This window comes from Onychostoma macrolepis, chromosome 04 (genome assembly GCF_012432095.1).
Source record: "Onychostoma macrolepis isolate SWU-2019 chromosome 04, ASM1243209v1, whole genome shotgun sequence".
Classification (NCBI taxonomy): Eukaryota; Metazoa; Chordata; class Actinopteri; order Cypriniformes; family Cyprinidae; genus Onychostoma; species Onychostoma macrolepis.
In genome coordinates this window covers 9260223-9275150 of record NC_081158.1, presented here as the reverse complement: position 1 = coordinate 9275150, position 14928 = coordinate 9260223, and the positions used below count along the sequence as shown (strand labels likewise).

Genomic DNA, 14928 nt, shown 5'->3' with positions numbered 1-14928 from the left:
GGATGGATAATTCCACAAATGCTGTGACGCTGCACTCCAGCCGCTCCACCTCAGAGCCCCGCACACGCCGCCGACCTTCAGTTTGCTGGGGCTGTGGCCAGCCAGGCCATCTGATCAGACAGTGCCCCAGGTTTAGTCAAACGCAGGGAAACGCCCAGGGGCGTAGATGGGGGGACACGGGCCCTTGATAACATTTCCCATAAGTCACCCCTGGCTGAGGTTGAGGAGAACGGGGTTGGACCATGCCCTGCAGAGACTGTTATGATAGTGGGCTGGTCTTATGTGGGAAATTTCTGCCACATTCCCATTCTAGTGGCAGGAGTCGCTTGCACGGCCCTTGTTGACACGGGTTCGAATGCAACCCTGGGTCGGCCTGATCTAGTTCCACCGGGGACAGCTTTGGACCCAACAACCGCTCGTCTGAAAACTGTGACTGGTGACTTTGCACCAATAAAAGGAAAAGGGCTCTTCCTGTTTGACATAGGAGGTCTGTCTGTGTCGTTCCATGCATGGGTGGCCGAAGTGCAGGACCCATGCATTCTGGGGCTAGATTTTTTAAGGGCCATTGGTTGTGTGTTGGACCTATGTAGAGACTCACTTACCCTCCCTGATGGACGTTCTGTGCAACTGACCCCTACTGCTCCAAACCTGACCTCAGTGTCCCTACCTGCGTATTCAGCAGACACATCTAAACATGCCCTTGCTGTGGAAAAAACAGTCTGCGAGTCACCGTCTCACACTGTAGAAGCCCTGCCCATTAGTCCCAATTGCCACACACAATGCAGCCCTGATTGTGATATTACACCCCCCTTTCCCCTTGGTCCGTTAACGCCCATTGGCTCTTGTACAGAGGATGGAATGGGCAATGACGAGAGAGAAACTAGGATCTCAGCTTTGAGGGACATTTGGTCCAAAAACTGTGATGGCTTAAATGAGCAACAAAAAGTGCGCTTGTGGAAACTCATGGAGGATTTCAAGGATATTTTTGCTCTCAGTGAGACTGAAGTAGGCCTAACTCACTTAGTGCAGCATGTTATTGACACGGGAAATGCCCGCCCGATAAGAGCAAGACCTCGCCGTCTCCCTCTGGCCCAACAGGAAGCTGCGGATAAGGAATTGGAGGAAATGCTACAGGCGGGTATTGTTGAGCCGTCAGAGAGTCCGTGGGCTTCAGCAGTGGTAATGGTGCCGCGGAAAAATAGCTCCAGATGGCGATTCTGCATAGATTATAGGCAGCTCAACAAAGTTACGGAAAAAGATTCATATCCCCTACCTAGAGTAGATGAGTCACTTGACTTGGTAGCTGGTTTGTCCTGGTTCTCCACCCTGGCAAATGCCATTGTCTCCTGAGTCTGCTCCCAAAACCGCATTCTGTACAAATAAAGGCATCTGGCAGTTCAAGGTCCTTCCGTTTGGGCTCTGCAACGCTCCCGCCACGTTCGAATGGCTCATGGACAAGGTGCTGGAAGGAGTCCCTCGCCGTGAGTGTCTTGTATATTTGGATGATCTTCTAATCCATGGTGAGTCTTTCGATGAAGCACTTGAATCCCTTCGTCGGGTGTTGGGAAGAGTTGCGGCAGCAGGTCTGAAGCTGCATCCAGATAAGTGCCACCTTATGAGGCGGGAGGTTGAATTCCTCGGTCACAAATTGGGAAGGGAGGGCATAGGCACCCTGGAGGAGAAAATTAACACCATCAGAGACTGGCCATCCCTACAGACCTGAGACAATTGAAAAGTTTTCTGGGACTAACCTCTTACTATAGGAGATTTGTAAAAGGGTTCTCATGCATAGGGGCACCACTCTTCCGTCTCCAGCAGAAAGACCATGCCTTTGTCTGGACTGATGAGTGCCAGAAGGCATTTGAGACCCTTCGGAAGGCGTTGATTGAGGCTCTGATCCTTGTTCCACCTGACGCCGCACTGCCTTTTATTTTAGACACGGACGCAAGCAATGTTGGCATGGGAGCGGTGTTATCACAGGAAGGGCCTGACGGAGAAAGGGTGGTGGCATACTTTAGCAGGGTCTTTAACAAGAGTGAGAGGCGCTATTGTGTCACCGGACGTGAGCTCCTTGCAGTGGTAATGGCAGTGAGGCACTTCAAATACTACCTGGGTGGCACACAATTCACGATAAGGACAGACCATGCGGCGCTCCAATGGCTGATGTCCTTTAAGGAGCCGGAAGGTCAAGTGGCCCGGTGGCTGGAAGAACTACAGTCCTACAATTTTACAGTAGTGCACAGAGCTGGGTCTAGCCACACCAACGCCGATGCCTTGTCGCGTCGCCCTTGTGCTGCTGAGGGCTGCCGTCATTGTGAAAATAAGGAGGCTCGGGAGAAGGAGCTGGGTCAAGAGAATGAAGCAGCACAACCTGTATGTGGGGCACTGAGGGTGGTTGACGCACCAGAGTGGCAGTTGCGGCAGGAACAGGATGACGACCTGAGGCCTGTGCTGCGTTGGTTGGAAGCGCAACAGAGACCTGAGTGGGGAGATATTGCAGGGTGCTCGTTGGCCACAAAAGGACTGTGGTCCAAATTTAGCTCACTGCGGCTCAGCGAAGGAGTGCTCCAGCGGGCATGGAAAGAGCCTGCCATGGGTGAGGACAGATGGCAAGTGGTAGTGCCCAAGGCACTGAGGGAAGCAGTGCTTACAGCTTGTCATGGAAGTACGGGGACTTGCCATTTTGGGGTGTACACTCCACCGACTTCGCCAAGGGTTCTACTGGGGTTGGCACAGAAGGGATGTAGCGAATTTTTGCCGCAGATGTGATGCCTGTGCAGCCTATAAAGGCCCTCTTGACCAGTCCCATGCTGAACTTTAGCAGCAAGCTGTAGGGGCACCAATGGAAAGAGTAGCTGTGGACATCATGGGCCCCTTTCCCGTCACAGAGAGAGGTAACCGTTTTGTACTCACTGCTATGGACTATTTTACAAAGTGGCCCGAGGCCTATGCGATACCGAACCAGGAGGCAGAGACGGTGTCGGACGCACTGTTGGAAGGGATGTTCAGCAGGTTCGGTATGGCAGAGGTCGTTCATAGCGATCAGGGGAGGAATTTTGAATCTAAGCTATTTGCGGCCCTGTGTGAACGGCTTGGCATGCAGAAAACACGCACAACACCATTGCATCCACAAAGCGATGGCCTTGTTGAAAGATTTAATAGGACCTTGGCCCAGCAGCTAGCCATACTTACAGCAGACCATCAGCGGGACTGGGACACTCACCTTCCTTTCATTCTCATGGCCTACAGATCAGCGGTACAGGACTCCACTTTGTGCACTGCTGCTTTGCTTATGTTGGGGCGTGAACTCCGGACCCCTCCAGAGTTGTTGTTCGGGAAACCCCCAGACACACCAGCTGTGCCAGCCGGACCAGAGTATGCAAGGCGGTTACAGGATCGAATGGAAACTGCCCATGCGTTTGCTAGAGATCAGCTGGGAAAGGCCGGTGTGAGACAGAAGAGGAACTATGATGCCAGGAGCAAAGGGAGGAACTTCAAGGCTGGCGAGTCAGTTTGGGTGTACAGCCCGAAAAAGAAGAAGGGACGCTCCCCTAAGCTGGACTGCCATTGGGTGGGCCCCTGCCTGGTTCTAGAGAGGGTGGGAGAGGTAGTGTATAGGGTCCAGATGCCGCCTAGACGCAGGAAGGTAGCCCTGCATAGAGACAGGCTAGCCCCGTACAGAGGTAACCTGTCCATTTCTTTTCAAATGAGGAGGCCCAACCCCCTGGCCTCACAAAACGACATGGACAATGACCCCAGGCCCGAGCTACACACTCCAGTTGTTCAGGAGCCCCTTTCCCCAAACACCCCACACCCAGTCACTTCTCTTGGACTCTCCCCTGTGTCACATGTCCCTACCCCCGATTTCCTTACAGGCTCAGATCCCCAGCCTGTTGTGCGACCGAAGAGGCAGAGGCGCCCGCCTGGGCACTTTAAAGACTTTGTTTGCCCTCGTGGACGAGGGTTCTTCTTTTTAAGGGGGGGCAGTGTGATGTTGCTATAAATGTTGAAGGACATTTGTTAATGTCATGATGTTAGCAATGTTCAATTTAGCAATAACTGGTTATAGCTGTTAGTCTCTGTTCACTTTAAGGGGCGGGGAATAGTCTGGCGCGGGGTGGAGGACAGACTAGAGAGAGTTCAGAGTTAATTGAGAGAGTGAGAGCCGAGAGCAGTAAGTGTTACTATTCCTTGTTTTGTTCTGTGTACGGTGTGGGTTACGGCCAAAACAGTAACCCCTTTTCAGTGCTTTAATAAAGTTACAGAGCAACTGAGAATGCCTGGCTTCCTTAGTAGCGGAACGCTACAGTATGTATATATATACAGTATATATCCTACACTGTGGTATGTGAAAAGTTTGGGAACCCATTGCAGAATCTGTGAAAATATGAGTAATTTTAACAAAATAAGAGAGATCATACAAAATGCACGTTATTTTTTTATTTAGTACTGTCCTGAGTAAAATATTTTATATAAAAGATGTTTACATATAGTCCACAAGACAAAAAAATTTGTACTTAATTTGTCTTCCGGGAAACTTGCAAGTATCTTCTGTTGCTTCCGAAGGGCAGTACTAAATAACACATTTAAACTGAAAGCTGAAAACTAGCATTTGAATACTCCATCAGTGGAAGAAGTTGACTGGATTTTCATGTCTTTTTTCTCAGGGTCTCAGGCTTTAACTGAAAATAAATATTGGGTCAACTTCACTATTTGTATTTTCCAAAAATAAAACATGTTTCAAGCACATTTAAGGCATTTAAACACGAAAACAGTATATTCAGTGTGTTGAAAGAGTAGTAGTATAAAAATCAACTTGCTATCTACAGTATATGCAAGTACATTTCATGTAGGCCTCATATATTTTTGCTTGATGTCATGCAAAAGAATTCCAAGTGGTCCATTTCTGTGATTGTTCCCACGCCAGTAAGTCCACTCAATTACATCCAAGTGGTCTTTCAACATAATTTGTGTGCGGTTTCCTCTTAATCTCCAAATAGTTGACTTACAAACACCCCAAAGTCTCTCCAGGTTCTGTGTATGTGCACCTGTAACAGGGTCAACAAAATTTTCTTTATGGTTGACAATCCGGTGATCATAACCTTTATTCTGAAGATTGCAGTAAGACCGCCATCCATCTGAAATGACTGAGCTTCCCTGGCGAATGTGCTTCTTTATGAGGGGCATGAGATGTCTGGCTGAACGACGATGCACAACTTATAGGATATACAACTTATAACTTATTATATAAAAATAGGTCTCCTCCTCTCAACCTTGATGCCTAGCATTCTGAATACCCAGGTGCTCCTGTTGCTGGCTCGTCCTCTGTTGTACTGGAATTGACAATAGGCAATTATGTTAAAATGAGGATAGTGACACACACAATTAAATGTTTCTGCAATCATGGTATAACATAAGGTAATAAATTCAAAAGTTCTATCTAAATTGAACTCTATCAGTACGCAGTTGATTTGAACTGATTATCAACACTCTTTCAGGATGAACAAATACTTGAATAAATAAATTAACAAAAGAACAGCAGTGAACAGTGCCTATTATTACCAACAGAATTTAATACATTTTATAAATCTTTCGACCCGACCTGTGTGTGTGTGTGTATAACAGATCCGGTTGAACGATTTTTATCAATTAATTTATTAAATTCTGATTGGATATAAAGAGTTAGATCCAATCAAATGAGGATATCAGGAAGCAGCGCCTACATGATGCACTGGACGACAGGGACTGCGGAGTGCAAATCAAGTTACCCCTTCCCACTTTAGGTAGTTTTACTGAGATTTCTTATCCCGTGCGAATTGGCCATTAATATTACAGACGTCCTGTGGTAAAAGTACACAGTGTACAGGAGAAATTTTATTGTGCATTTATATTGTCTCTGCATTCATGAATCTGCATTCAGTCAGTGTGTTCAGGTTTATTCAACATCATTTTAGATGCAAAATTATGCAATGGACATCAGTGGAGGAATTCTGAAATGTTTAAGCAATTTACATACCTTTCTTTTATGGCCAAATTAGCTTTCATCTATCAGAACAATTTCTCTTATTCTTCCAATAGTCTGCTTGCCTCTTTTGCATTCTTTTCATTGCAGATTTACAAACTCTTCTCAGCTTGTCTGACAGTTTACTCAGAGTTGCAGAGCTCCGAGTAATCCCCTCCTGTAGCATGTCCACTTGTCGCAGTCAAAGACCTTGGGCAAATCTGTAATGGACAAACCAAAAAAATATTTTTAGAAAAAAAATATTTTTAAAAATATAATTTAGAAGTTGGGGTTGAAGCACATTTCTCTCAACATGACAACCACTTTTTCTCATTTGCAGATGCAGCACCACCCAAACATGCACAATAGATCAGTCCACCTTCTCCAAATACCCGAGGTCTGACCAGAGACCCAAGTGGGTTCAGTGCCTCAGAAATGGGCCAGGACTGATATTAGTAGCTCTAGATGCTTGGTAATTTTAAATAAACATGCTTTCACCAAATATACCTGGGAAGACCTTAATTCTTTAAACAATATCAAATTTCGGTAACACTTTAGAATAATGGTCCGTTGTTAACAAGTAACTATGCAGGGAGTAATAGCTAGTACTACATTAACACTCAACTTAATACTATTAACTAATAGAGAAGTAAGATTAACTAAGCAGTAAGTAACAATTTTAGGACAAAGCTAGTTCCTTATTAGATATGTGATAATTATTAAATAAAAATCTCCTCATTGAGAACTACTTGCGAACTATGACCAATTAATTACTAATCACAACAGTAACGTCTTAAAAGTGAGCAATTGGGTTCTTTGTGGAAACTAATTTATGAATATGATATCCCCCAAATAAGTCGGCTACAGTTTGAAATTGTGACTTCTACTCTTACCAAAGGATGGATGTTCTCCGTTTATTTCAATCAAAAACAGAATAATAATAAAAATGATAATTCACTTAAAAATGTTAATAATTAGGAAGTGATGCTGACAAGCTCATGATTGAATTAGTTCAAAATTATGAACTCTGTTTTATGTCATTTCAATATGTATCCCACTCCAAATGACTTACTGATAAAATATCACTAGTGCTTCACACAAATGTATGACTGTATCATGTGTCAGATATAAAACATTACATAACTTATTAATTTATGTGTGAGTAATTACTGAGGGGTTAACATGTTTTTCACTTTAAAATAATGGTCCAGATCACTAGTAGTTCCTTAGTAGCACCTTAGCTTTAAAGTGAAAAATACATTAGCCCCTCTCAAACGTTACCTTGTCAGCCTGCAGGAACTACTAGTGATCTGGACCATTATTTTAAAGTGAAAAACACCTTAACCACTCAGTAATTACTAAGCAATTTAATAAGTTATTTAACAATTTATTTTGATGGTCCCTTTTGAACATTCTGTTCAAAACACTAAGTAATGTTGCAACTACATGTCAACAAACTCTCATTAGATTATTAGTAGACTGTCTGCTTCATATCTGCTAACTCCTTATTGTGTTGGTCTCCCAACAGATATTCTACTGACTATAAGTAACTTTGCAAGAACGTGTCAACTTAATCAAACCCTAACCCTACCAGTCTACTAATACACTACTAACACTCTAATGAGAGTTAGTAGAAATGTAGGTGCAACATTACTTATAGTCAATAGAATGTGTTAAAGGGACCATCAAAATAAAGTGAAACCAAAATATTTAAATCTGACACATAGTGTACATTCATACATTTGTGTGATGCACTAGTGATATTTTACCAGGCACTGTAATCTGGAATATGCTGTTTTGTGCTTAACACAATATAAATGCAGTTGATGCCTTCATTAATGATGTAAAACATCATTATTTATATTCAAGAAAAGTCCTCCCCAATTGTTCACTTTTAAGACGTTACTGTTGTGATTAGTAATTAATTGGTTATTCTTTATTAATTGGTCATAGTTCACAAGTAGTTTTCAATGAGGAGATTTTTATTTAATAAGTATCAAATATCTAATAAGGAACTACCTTTCTCCTAAATTTGCTACTACTTACTTCTTAGTTAATCTTACTTCTCTATTAGTTAATAGTATTAAGTTAAGTGTTAATGTAGTGCTACCTATTACTTCCTGCATAGTTACTTGTTAACAACGGACCATTATTCTAAAGTGTTACCCAAATTTCTATTATGGAGAAGAATGCTAGTAACTTGACAGCATACTGTAGGTTACTAGACACTGCAAAACCCGCATTCAGTGTGAATGGCCTTCTACAGCACTTATCAGAATGTGATGCAATGCAATGTTTATTTTTTTAATGCTGTTTGCTCATTGTGTTTCCAGTTCAAACCAATTATTCCACTGAATCATGAAACAAATATTTATTTTAGGGCCAGTTTTTCCAGTTCTCTGAAAAGAACGGATTCAAACGAATGATTCGTTCACAGTTACGTGTCTCTAGTTCTTTTAAAACCAGTCATCAGAAATCTGGGACAGATCAGGAATAACGAAATAATCCAAAGAAATAGTTTTTCATGTCAGTCTCAGCACCCATGAATGAACATATAACAATATTTTATTTAAAACAAATGCATATTAAATATATTAAACTACCAAACTCCTCCTACTCTATATACTGTTTCTATAAAGGTTTCAGGCTAAAATTTCAGTCTTTTGTGTAAAAATGTAAAAATTTTTACAAGTTAGGTTCAGGTAAGAAGCGATTTGGGTCAGATGGTCCAGTATAGACCTTAGGACCCGAGAAGACCTTTGATGTGTTTTTATACAATGTAAAAACTGCTCACCTATAGATGAAATGCATCCATGTTTGAAGTGAAATATGAGAGTTCTCAAACATGGAGCCATGTCAAATGGACTTCACAAATGATTTTCCTTTGTGACTTGAATCTCTGCATATCCTGAAAATTAAGAATGAATAAAAACAGCTGTGTGATTTGTATTGTGCCTTTAATTTATACTAACGGTTTTCTACTATTTTGCCAACTGTAATATTGTGCATCATTGGAATGGCCAAATCTGAAGAAGTAAATGCATTGTATTACATTTTCGTCAACTTGCAGGTTTTAAAGTTTACTGTGGCTATGGACACTCAGTTTTTGTGTGTCATTTGGACATAATTTCATGTTATTATAGATTAAAGAACCAGTTCTTTATTCCCCATTGCACAGCATGTTTAAACTGTGTGCAGCACTTCACGTTAGAGCAGTGGTTCTCAAAGTGTGGTACGAGTGCCTCTAGTGGTACGCAGAGGAATCACTAAATTAAATGTAAATTAAAGTGCCCCTATTATGGATTTTTGAAAATTACCTTTCATGCAGTGTGTAACACAGCTCTGAATGTAAATATCCTACAAAGTTTTAAATCTGAAAGTGCACTGTGTATAAAGTTATTGTCTCTCAAAAGAAAGAGTCGACTCTGCATCATTGAAATGAGCCGTTTTTAAAACGAATCCCAAGCCGTTTCATGTTGACGTCAAAATGAAACATTAGCATATTGCCCACCCACTTGTTGTGCGATTTTCGCGTTGGTCTGAATGAAAATGCAAATTCATTCTTTGCCACTAGGTGCCACTTTTGGAGCCTTAAAAGCTCACAAACACTGCTTTAAATGAAATCGACCAATCAAAGGAGGGGCTCAGAAAAACTAATCATTGAACGAATCGTTTGGGAGTCGTTGAGCAAATAAGGTAAAATTAAATGCATATTATAAGAAAATGAAAGTGTTTTTTGACCTTGTATGCATGTCAACCTGTTGTTGGGGACTCCCAAAACCAAAATATGAACCTTTCATAACCCATAATAGGGGCACTTTAATGTTAAAAGACAATACATTTTCATTTAAAATTTGAGTAAAGTTTTTCTTTTTTTTCTTTCTTATTTTTACATTTAAGTACAGTACAGTTTTTATTTAACTTTTAGGTACAACACATTTTAATTTATCATTATTTAAGTTTTTTATTTACCTGTTTGTAAGCACTGTGCAGTGTTAATGTTCAAACTGTGTAATTACAATGTTAAAGTGGCTAACAACATTAAATATTCTTATTAGGAATAAAACTGCCTCGTTTTTGAACCGTGCAGAGCTGTAGCTGAATAATTAGGCCTACTATGCTACTGTATTTTAATGATGGTCATTATGGTGGTACTTGGAGAGCCAAATATTTTCTGAAGGTGTACTTGGTATAAGAAGTTTAAGAACCACTGCGGTAGAGACTATAAGGTTTGACAGTTTGAAGAGCTGAAAATTTGGAGATACGAGGTTTCAGTCCAACAGCCACGATATGCACAAAATTAATACATGTGTTGTTATACTCAACATATTGGCTCCTTTCTGCCATTGGGTAGTTTCAACCTCATAAGATGAGAGCAGGGGCATTTCATTGATTTTTGAATTAGGCCTTCTTTCATTAACCACCTGCTGAACTTACGGATTTCCATGGAGAACTGTCTAAAAAGAAATCAGCTCAAATACTCGTAATGTGACACCATATCTACCAATTTCTTGATTCAAAGCTACCTATCTCCCATAATATTACATCACGTCCCATCTGCATCAGCAATTAAATGAAAAAGACGGAAAGTGTAATTAGATGATATTTTCCTGAATGTGTTATTGTGCTGGTACCTTAAGGACTGATGTGGACAGCTGACTCCTAAAGATTTTGAAACACAGAAGATGCAGCTCAGAGGGACCTGAATGCATTTAACCTGGAGTTACAAATGCATAAATAATGTTTTGATATATCAAACATAAAACGTTGAATACTGACATATAAAATCATTTTAAACAATGAAAAGATACTTTAAATGTGAAATTAAAACTGCCAGTAGGTGGCAGCAAGTCACTGCCAATGAATGAGTCATTGTGATTCAACCTTAACTTTTTGTTTATTGAACTGTTGTATGAAATCAATATCACATTTGTAATCATGCTGATTCTTGGAGAGGAAATGGCAGCCTTCGTGAGATATTGATTAAATATATGAAATGATATAAATATATACATGTTTTGCCCCCATATCTTGAATTTTGGCAGCATTCAAAATGCATTTTAATAGACTGAATCACACAGTGAAATAATGGACTCTAAATGTGCACACGCACGAATCTAACCTGCTACATCACATACAGTATAGTATGCGTGCACGCTGTAGGTGTGTTTTGTTTTTTGCGATTATATTCGATAATATCAAATTGCACATCGTTAAAACAACAATTACAATATTATTGTAGATGATATATATCGCACACCTAGATGACAAGCAGTATAACTGATATTGATGGTATTGATAAAGGAAAAATCACACAGGTGTCTAAATTGCACCACTGTGACAACATTATTCTAGTAGTAAATTATATGTCAAAATACAGTTTATTATTAACTTTTGTCAGTTGTTGCTGTATCAGGGGGGAAGTGGAGAATAGTATGATTTCCTTTCTCCATCCTTTGTCACTTTATGGCAAAATTTTGTCATTAATCACTTACCCCCATGTCGTTCCAAACCCATAAATGTTTTGTTCGTCTTCAGAACACAATTTGAGATATTTTGGATGAAAACCGGGAGGCTTGTGACTGTCCCATCGACTGCCAAGAAAATTACACTGTCACGGTCCAGAAAAGTATGAAAGACATCGTCAAAATAGTCCATCTGCCATCTGTGGTGTGGCGGCACGTAAAAGGCGGAACTGGAAAAGTGAAACCAAAACAATTGTCGTGACTGCCAGCGAATAGGAACGAGAGTCTAATTTGGGAAGGAAGTGAGGTATCTATATATAGTGGAACAGAATCAAAGAAGGGGGTGGTTTTCTGAACAAAGAAGTTGCGAAGAATTAGGGTGGAAGTCGCACTGGTTTCGGCTGAGCGCACTCACACACACTGTGTATGCTGGAGTTTGGCCGGAGGGTTTCAAAGAAATCGTTGTCCGAGCTGCGGGACCAGCGCAGAGGCGTGTGTGGTTCGGGAGCGAAGGGAAGTGTTCCTGCCTGGATACCATTTTTTCTCTTGGAGAAAATCCACCTTCTTTCACTGTTTGTAAAACTGTTTCCCCACGAAAACGATCGGCCGGTCATATGGCTCATGGCTGGCGTACCACACACACACACACCCAAAGTTCACTCACACCACATTCGCTCAAGCATACTGTAATGTACAACTCCCCTTAATGTGAGTATTTTCTTTTTGTCGTCTTTTATGAAGTTGTATAATGAAGTGAGTGACTAAAATTAATCTTGTTTGTATTTTTTTCCTTTTTTTTTCTTTTTATCGGTTTGGAATTGTAAATTGAGAACTGGACTATCGCAACTGCCGCTGCGAATACTGACTTAGACTGGAGGCTCTCAGTCGCTGCAGTACTAGCGATTATTTATAGGTTTTTTTGATGGATGTGCAATGTGTAAACACATTCATGTGACAAATCGTTTGTTTTTTATTATTGTTTTTTTCCCCTCTCTTGTGAAAAATACAAGTGAAACTGAACTGAAAATAGTTTCTCCTTGTGCATTTATTGCTAGTGTATCTGCATTATTTTTATTTCTTGCTGTTGTATCTATTGTATGTAACTGGTGGCTTTTTCAAGGCTATCTGGGTTAAATTCCTTTTTGACAGGCTTATTCCTGTCTGGCGCCCGAACTTTTAGAGTCACTTAAATTTTTTTTGTCTCTGCAACTATTTACTTGGGGCCGCCACCGTCACAGTGGTTCAATCTGAATGTTATGAAGCTACGAGAATACTTTTTGTACACAAAGAATATAAAAATTATGACTTTATTCAACAATTTGTCTCCTCCGTGTGTTATCCGCATCACCGTAGCGGCATTTTGGAGAATATCCGCTGAATGCAAACTGCGTACGCTGTTCTGTGTCAGCCGCGCCACACGGACTCGCTGTTTTCGTTCAAATCAAAGCGTAAATAAACATAGAAATCAGTGATGCGGAGGAGATGAATTGTAGAATTAAGTCGTAATTAAATTTTTTTTATTTTAAAAGATGCTGAGGCTACACCTCTACTCTTTTTGAAAGGCATCCTGGGATTTTTAATGAGCACAGAGAGTCAGAACCTCATCTGAAGGACGGAGCTTGTTGAGTTCCCGTTTTGATTCATCTCTCTCAAGATTGGACGTTTGGGTTTTGAGTTTTGGTGTTTGTTTGGATTGTTGTTATTGGTACTACTAACAAACACATGCCGACATACTGACTATCATCTACACGGACTACATTACATGTTTTCTTTTCTTTATAGCTAAATAAATTTGTTTTGTTAAGCAGTCGTTGTGTGCGGCGTCTCCCTGACTTTTTTTGTCGCGATTTTAGAAAAAGAACCATAACAGGTTTCCTTATAATGTTGTAAATCTTAAATTGTGAATCGTGATTTTCCTGAACAAAAAAATCATGAAATTATGTTTTTACCATATCACCCACCCCTAGCCTGAATGAAAGAAAGAAAATAATCAATCCTTTTACAAACACTACCAAAGAAACGTTTTAATACATCTCAATTATTAGTTTTTACTGAAATCTACAGATTTTAATTTCTATATATAGCCTATATTGACATTGAAGCATAAAACAACATAAAAACAAATAAATCAAGCATTTAAATGTTTAACTTGACTAATTGAATCTTAAATTTTGCCTATTTAAATTATATTATTTCCACATTACACAGCCCTGTATATTGTATATTGAATCATGTTACATTGAGAAGATCTGATTGATATGACGTTAAATGTTTGTTTGTGTTTTTCTGGAACAAACACTGAGGAAAATCCTGTGTAAGTCTAACTTAACCCAATGAAGCCCAGTGCTGTTTATGATGTTGCTGTTGTTTATATTTATATATTATAATTGCTGTTTAATTATACTCCTGGGTTTTGTGATGGAAGTCTTGATATTCTGTTGTTGTTCACGTTTATACTTCAATAAACTAGAGAGAATAGTACAGACACAGCTGAGTCAGTGAACAAAATCTGAAATCTATTGATGAAAGAATCAAATTAAAGGAATAAACCCTACAGTAGTTAATGTCAGTAAAGTGTTGTTCAGCGCACTTCTGTTCCCATCAGCCTCATCTTGTGCATTTATCCACAGGTTCTCATCCACATCACGATGAATATTTTCTTGTGTGAAAATCTTGTGCGATGATGAACCCAGGCCTGACACTGAAGTCATTACACGCTTCATCATGGAGCAGAGGGCCTGTCATTGACCTTCCAGCTCCGTGTTAGGAGCCACGATCACAGAAATCGCCACGATTGTTTCACGATGCCAGTCTTTTCATCTGGGACAGCCGAAAATTGTGCAGTGTGTCTCGGGCTTTAGGGATATTTAGACCAAAAAATTTAAATACATGGCAAAACATACTGTGTCTATGTATCATACTGTCAACAATTCGTCTCCTCTGTGTCAGTGTAGAGCCATTTTGGAGAATATCCGCTGGACGCAAATAGCGTACGCTGTTCTGTGTCAGCCGTGCCACACGGATACGCTGTGTGGCACAGCTGACACAGAACAGCGTACGCTATTTGCGTCCAGCGGATATTCTCCAAAATGGCTCTACACTGACACAGAGGAGACGAATTGTTGAATAAAGTCGTTATTTTTGTTTTCTTTGCGTACAAAATTATTCTCGTCGCTTCATAAAATTCAGATTGAACCACTGATGTCTTTCATACTTTTCTGTGCCTTGACAGTGTTATTTACTTGGCAGTCAATGGGACAGTCACAAGCCTCCCGGTTTTCATCCAAAATATCTTAAATTGTGTTCCGAGGACGAACAAAGCTTTTATGGGTTTGGAACGACATGGGGCTAAGTGATTAATGACAAAATTTTCATTTTGGGGTGGCTGATTGAGCACTCTTTTCTCCAGAAAACTACACTGAAAATTATAACCAATATAAATAACACAGGTAATATAATGCC

At 40.4% G+C, this 14928-nt stretch overlaps 1 long non-coding RNA gene across 1 annotated transcript; it reads right to left on the bottom strand.

Annotated features, from left to right (window-relative positions):
- Nucleotides 1-4432: 4432 nt before the first annotated feature.
- LOC131538853 (uncharacterized) lies at nucleotides 4433-14407 on the bottom strand. Its single transcript, XR_009270714.1, has 4 exons — nucleotides 10636-14407; nucleotides 8796-8909; nucleotides 6017-6222; nucleotides 4433-5333 (listed from the first exon to the last, which is right to left on the bottom strand). It is a non-coding gene; the product is annotated as an uncharacterized LOC131538853 (long non-coding RNA).
- Nucleotides 14408-14928: the final 521 nt, after the last annotated feature.